Genomic DNA, 7,342 nt, shown 5'->3' with positions numbered 1-7,342 from the left:
ATCTCATTAAATTTTTTAATTTTTAACTTATAATTTTTAATTTATAACTTTGTAAAAAAAATAGCGAACACTACTTTTTTGAAACCAAAGAAATTTGTAATAGTTTTCTTCACATGAACACAAAAGTATGACTCAGGACATCAAAAACTCCTATTTAGCATGTGAGGACAGGTGCTCAGACACACTGTGCTTACTGACTGCCGTTGATGGGGAACTCACCGCCGTGCTAAGCAGCCTATTCTTCTGCAGGAAACCTGAAGCTGTGAGGCCTCTAGTAAGGCCTCCCCTTGCTCCTACAGAAGTCAAAACCTGCCTCCTTAATCTTCATCTATTGGTCTCACTTCTGCCCTCATGCGACACTAAGCTGGTCTACTCCCTCTTCCTCAGGAAGACAGCATCATCTTTTCTCTATCCACAGGCCTAACAAGCCTTTCAAGCTCTATCTCCAGGCCTGCCAATCTTTAATTTGCTCTGCAACCATTTGCTGAGTGCCTGCCCTGTTCTAGGGGTTGTGCCAGATGCTTGAGAAAAAACAGCAAACCCCAGGCCCTGCCCTCCGGCTCACAGCCAAATGCCAAAAAGAAGCACGTGAGCTGACAAGAGCAAGAGACGGGAGACCAGGGCTGTAAAAGGGCCCCTGCGAGCACAGAGAGGAGCCACCTGCCGGACTCCTCTGGGGTCACAGAAGGCGGCTTCCCAAGGGAGATGATGTCTAAGGCCAGGAGAACACTTTGTAGTTGGCCAGCTGAAGAAGCGGGAGGAGAGGGACTAATGCCTGCAAAAAGGCCTAAGGTAAGAGGGAGCCTGGACTTTCACGGAATTACCTACAGTTCCATATAATTGGAGCTTAAAGTGAGACATCAGAGACTGAGAAGACATGATCCTGCCTTCTTCTAATCGATACTGTCTGGTTCAGGAAAGCTTAATCTGGGATGAAAAAAAAAAAAAAAAAAAAAAACCTCTGAAACTGTAAGCAAATCTTGCACATAGGTTCAGATGTATGTTTTCCTGGAGAGAGAGTCCATAGTTCCATAGTTCCCAACGAATTCTCAAAGAGGGCGTTAGCTTTGAAAAGTTAGAGACTGCTGAACTAGGTTGTCCATGTGGCACCTGAACAAAGCACAGTCAGAGAAACGGTCACAGACAGACCAGTAGCCCCCTCCGGGAGATACTGCCCCTTCCTACTGAATTGGCCCAGGAGCCCAAAAGCCTTTGGAGCAACCCCATCCATTGTCAATTCCCCATAGACTGCAGTCAGCCAAGACCCTTGCGTCATCATCATGTACATCTGCCAGATTCCTTCCACCCTGTCCTTGGTCATTTGATGTTGAAGTTAAAGGCAGAGCTCCCACACTGGCTCCTGTCAGATTTCTGCCTAGTGTTCCACACCCTCTGATAATTATTAATAATAAATGGATCGTAATGGCTAATGCATACTGAACACTCCTCTGCTCCAGGCAGCATGCTAAATACTTTACACACGCTATCTCATTTAATTCTCTCAACACTGGCCTACAGAAGATACTATCATCTCCATCATTTTATAATGAAGAAACTGAGCTTCAGAGAGGGTAAAGAAGTTGCTATAGGTGACTGAGCTAAGACGTGGGTCCAAACACTCAACTGTTCCACTACAACAGATTCCAATATTTCTTCTCCTTAAGCACCCCTGCCTTAGTCAAAGAGACTCAGTGTTTCATACCCAGTTTCCTGTTTCCAATCTTTTCCCTACCTGTTGCCACAAGAAGTCATTCTCCTAAAACACTATCAAATCAAATCTGAACTTCTCATATATCTGTCCTTTAGAAAAATGTAACTCGCTGGACTCACACCTGTAATCCCAGCACTTTGGGAGGCCGAGGTAGGGGGATCACGAGGTAAGGAGTTCAAGACCAGCCTGGCCAACGTGGCGAAACCCAGTCTCTACTAAACATACAAACACGTGGTGCCATGTGCCTGTAATCCCAGCTACTCAGCAGGCTGAGACAGGAGAATTGCTTGAACGGGGACCAGGGAGGCAGAGGTTACAGTGAGTCACCGCACTCCAGCCTGGGCTACAGAGCGAGAGTCCATCTTAAAACAAAACAAAAAAAAAAAAAACAAAAAACAAAAAACAGGAAAAAAAAAAAAAAAAAAAAAAAAGCCCCATCCCCGAGCGCGCGGCAGGGCGGCAGTCCGGCTTCTGCCGGGATGCGGAGGGGCGCCGACGGGGGCGGGACCTTGCCGGGGGGCGGCGGGGCGAGCGCCACCCGAGGGGTCGGGTGCGCCCCGGGCCGGAGAGGCGCGCTCCCGCCGCGCTCGCTCCGCGCTCCCTTCGCTTCGTTCGCTCGCTCGTTCCCTCCTCCCTGGGAAGCCGCGGCGGCAGCAGGAGAAGACGGCGGCGGCTGGGGATCAGACGTGGCGACGGATCTGAACCTGGAGTGGATCTGCTCCCTGCCCCGGTCCTGGACTTACGGGATCACCAGGGGCGGCCGAGTCTTCTTCATCAACGAGGAGTCCAAGAGCACCACCTGGCTGCACCCGTCACCGGCGAGGCCGTGGTCACTGGGCACCGGCGGCAGAGCACAGATTTGCCTGCTGGCTGGAAGAAGCATATACCTTTTTGAAGGCGCAAACACTATATAAACCATAATGAAAGGAAAGTGACCTGCAAACGTCCAGTCAGGGGACAATCATCACAGGACAACTGCATTTTTGTAGTGAATGAACAGACTGTTGCAACCATGACACCCGAAGAAAAGAAGGAACGACCTATGAATGAGTATGATAAATGAAGCTTCTAACTATAATGTGACTTCAGATTATGCAGTGCATCCAATGAGCCCTGTAGGCAGAACTTCACGAGCTTCAAAAAAAGTACATAATTTTGGAAAGAGGTCAAATAATTCAATTAAAAAGAATCCTAACGCACTGGTGGTCAGACGAGGTTGGCTTTATAAACAGGACAGTACTGGCATGAAATTATGGAAGAAACGCTGGTTTGTGCTTTCTGACCTTTGCCTCTTTTGTTATAGAGATGAGAAAGAAGAGGGTATCCTGGGAAGCATACTGTTACCTAGTTTTCAGATAGCTTTGCTTACCTCTGAAGATCACATTGATCACAAATACGCTTTTAGGGCAGCCCATCCAAGGACCTATTATTTCTGCACTGATACAGGAAAGGAAATGGGAGTTGTGGATGAAAGCCATGTTAGATGCTGCTGCCCTAGTATAGACAGAACCTGTGAAAAGAGTGGACAAGATTACATCTGAAAACGAACCAGCTAAAGAAATCAATAACATTCCCAACCATAGAGTGCTAATTAAACCAGAGATCAAAAACAATAAAAAGAAAAAAAAAACAAAAACAAAAAACAAGGAAATGAGCAAAATTGCAGGAAAAAAAGGCTTTAGAAGCTGAAAAATATGGATTTCAGAAAGATGGTCAAGATAGACCCTTAACAAAAATTTATAGTGTAAAATTGAATTCTCTGCCTTCTGAGTATGAGAGTGGGTCAGCCTGCCCTGCTCAAACTGCATACCACAGACCGGGCAACTTAAACAGTTCAGAGAACAAAATAGTCAATGTTAGCCTGGCAGATCTTAGAGGTGGAAATTACCCCAATACAGGGCCCTTATACACAGAGGCTGATCGAGTCATACAGAGAACAAATTCAATGCAGCAATTGGAACAGTGGATTAAAATCCAGAAGGGGAGGAGTCATGAAGAAGAAACCAGGGGAGTAATTTCTTACCAAACGTTACCAAGAAATATGCCAAGTCACAGAGCCCAGATTATGGCCCACTACCCTGAAGGTTATAGAACCCTCCCAAGAAGCAGCAAGACAAGGCCTGAAAGTCATGACAAGACCTCAGGACCCGGAGCAGAAGAGAAACAGAGGTCCATGAGAGATGACACATGTGGCAGCTCTACAAATGGCAGCAGCGTCAGTGTTATAACAAACAGAGCACCCTCCCTTGACACAGTTCTTTGAGTAGTCCCAAAACCATAGTTAATATTTCTGACCAGACAATGCACTCTATTCCCACATCACCTTCCCATGGGTCAATAGCTGCTTATCAGGGATACTCCCCTCAACGAAGTTACAGATCGGAAGTATCTTCACCAATTCAGAGAGGAGATGTGATGATAGACCGCAGACACAGGGCCCACCACCCTAAGCATGTCTATGTGCCTGACAGAAGGTCAGTGCCAGCTCGACTGACTTTACAGTCTGTTAGTCCCCAGAGCCTCCAAGGGAAAACTGTCACGAGATGAAGGTGCAGGTACATTATACAAATACAGACCTGAAAAAGTAGATATTGATGCCAAGTTAAGCTGATTATGTGAACAAGATAAAGTGGTGCATGCTCTGGAAGAGAAACTTCAACAGCTCCACAAGGAGAAATATACGCTTGAGCAAGCTTTGCTATCAGCCAGCCAAGAGATAGAAATGCACACACATAACCCAGCAGCCATTCAGATAGTGCTGTTACAAAGGGACAATTTACAAAATGGACAGCTTAGTACGTGTCGAGAATTTTCTCTAGCCACTACCGAATTGGAACGAGCATGGAGAGAATGTAAGTTAGAATATGAAGTGACTATTACCAGGAACCAGATGCAAGAGCAGCTAAATCACCCTGGTTAAGTTGAGACAGAAGCAGCAGGAATTCAGTGAGCACAGATTCAGAAAGAACTTTGGCAAATTCAAGATGCCATGGAAGGACTGAGTAAACATCGCAGCAAAGAGGTACTACAGAAATAGGTGTGATAGGATCAAAGCCTTTCTCAACAGTTCAGTACAAAAATGAGGGTCCAGATTATAGACTCTGCAAGAGTGAACCAGAGTTAACAACAGTGGCAGAAGTTGATGAATCTAATGGGGAAGAAAAATCAGAACCTGTTTCAGAGATGGAAACTTCAGTTGTGAAAGCTTCCCATTTTCCTGTTGGAGTCGTCCCTCCAAGAACAAAATCACAACACCCGAATCTTTGACAATAGCTTCATACATAACCTTGAGGAAAACTAAGAAGATGGTGGATCTAGGAACGGACAGACCAAGAAGTGCGGTGGAGCAGCTCTGTTTGGCTGAGAGTACTCGACCTGGGATGACTGCGGAAGAGCAGATGGAAAGAATAAGAAGACGTCAACAAGCGTGCCCGAGGGAAAAGAAATAAGGATTAAATGTTATTGGTGCTTCAGACCCATCACCCGTAGAAAGCCCTTCAAATTTAAGGGATAATCCATTTAGGACTTCTCAGATTTGAAGGAAGGATGACAACATTAAGGAACCGGACACTGTCGTTAGAGAAAATTATGTAAAACCAGACCGTGAAACTCCGGCAGCAGAAATTGTTCAACTAAAAGAAGATGAACCCCAAAATGTGGACTTCAGCAAATAGTTAAAAAAAAAAAAACGGAAAATATTTCTTATGAAATGCTTTTTGAACCTGAGCCAAATAGAGTAAATTCTGTGGCAATGACAGATAAAGAAAGAAACCAAAAAAAATGCCTGAGGATGTTATGTACAGCCCTCAAGATGAAACACAGATCACAAATTACAAACCAGAAGACCATCTTGAAGAAAATACGAAGAACAATGTTGATGAACAGGAAGAAATTTATTTCTTACGAATCAACTCCTGAGGTTTCTAGAGGAGATCGAACAATGGAAGTGAAAAGTCTTTCCCCATCTCGTGAGTCCTCAGCATCGCCTGTTCCATCCATTCAGACACAGCTCACATTTCATGTGTGTGTAGTCTCAGAAGAACTATATTGACTTCTGTTGAAACCATTCAAAGCTAAAGACGTGGACCTTCAGCAGTGTAAGAAGATATTGTACAGTATATTTTAAATCTGTGAAATTCATCGTCCTGATGCTTTTGGTCACAGAATATCATTTTATCACTTCTGGAAAATGTTTATTCCAAAACAGCTTTAATGGCCCATATGTACACTCTGTAATCTCAAGGTTATCATTCTGACATCAGCTTGCTGCTATGATTTCAGAGCACATAAGTAAAGGTGCTTTCTAATGTGCAGTCTGTTGCCAGAGCTTACTTATTTGCTGATTTCCAGATTTCGATGTTTCTTAAGTCTAGGTGAATTTATATATATATATATATATTTTTTTTTTTTTGCTTTTCATTTTCTAAAGTTAGCTACTATTTCCAATGAAGCTTGTTTTCCTTTTTTTTTTTTTTCTTCCCATTTTGGCTATTATAGTGCTTTTATTTCACACTTGATTTGTAAAAATTTTATATTTATTTATTTATTTATATATTTAAAATGTGCCATTTTATTGCTAAGTGAAGTATGTCCTGTTTTCTGCTATAATTCTTTCTCAGTCAGATTGCAATGTCAGCAGTTACTGCCACTCTCCTGTCAGCTTAAACACAAATGTTATCGCTTATCTTTTCTTAAAAAAAAAATTAAAAGTGTAGGTATTTTGAAGTACTGGGCTTATACTTCACTGGAATACATGTGTACAGCCATAAGCAAGTCTTCAAATCCAGTACTTAGTTTGTGTACAAACGTAATTATGTTCATTGTGGATATATTATACAATGAGCACATGTAATGTATTAAAGGCTACTTACTATTGCTAAAAAAAAAAAAAGATATCAAAAACAATGAGTTCACGTCCTTTGTAGGGACATGGATGAACCTGGAAACCATCATTCTCAGCAAACTGACACAAGAGCAGAAAATCAAACACCGTATATTCTCACTCATAGGTGGGTGTTGAACAATGAGAACACATGGACACAGGGAGGGGAGCACTACACACTGAGGTCCGTTGGGGGGAAATGGGGGAGGGGCGGGGGGGTGGGGAGGTGGGAAGAGATAGCATGGGGAGAAATGACAGATACAGGTGAGGGGATGGAAGGCAGCAAACCACACTGCCATGTGTGTACCTATGCAACAATCTTGCATGTTCATCACATGTACCCCAAAACCTAAAATGCAATTAAAAAAAAGATAAAGAAAAAAATCCATGCAACTCACCTGTTTAAAATCCCAATATATGTGCAGTCCATCTGTAGCTGCCTTGGAGCATGGTTCTAAGGCGGGCTTCTCCTCTGCCTTGCCAGGATCTGTCAAGATCACTATCACTGCAATCACTATCACTGGCCTCTGCAATCAGTTGTCCCACATAAAGCTCCCCAGTTAGGTGATAGTAGACGTAGTAAAAGAGGGCAGAGGACTCACCATTGGCATCAGCAGCCAGCAGGAGACCCTAGCCAGAGGGAGGGCAGGAAGACTGATCTTGGAGCCCCTAGACACCCAGTCTCACCAGGAGCACTGAACCTTGCTGGCCAACACAAAGCCACCTCTGCTTCCCTCTACTCCTTAATC

General features: G+C 43.9%; 1 pseudogene; it reads left to right on the top strand.

Moving 5' to 3' along the window:
* The first annotated feature begins 2,599 nt into the window (after nucleotides 1-2,599).
* On the top strand, nucleotides 2,600-5,815 carry LOC101029431 (pleckstrin homology domain-containing family A member 5-like; annotated as a pseudogene).
* Nucleotides 5,816-7,342: the final 1,527 nt, after the last annotated feature.

The sequence above is a fragment of the Saimiri boliviensis genome, chromosome 7 (assembly GCF_048565385.1).
Source record: "Saimiri boliviensis isolate mSaiBol1 chromosome 7, mSaiBol1.pri, whole genome shotgun sequence".
NCBI classification, from domain to species: domain Eukaryota; kingdom Metazoa; phylum Chordata; class Mammalia; order Primates; family Cebidae; genus Saimiri; species Saimiri boliviensis.
The sequence above is the reverse complement of the archived record's forward strand: the minus strand, read 5'-3'. Positions and strand labels throughout refer to the sequence as shown.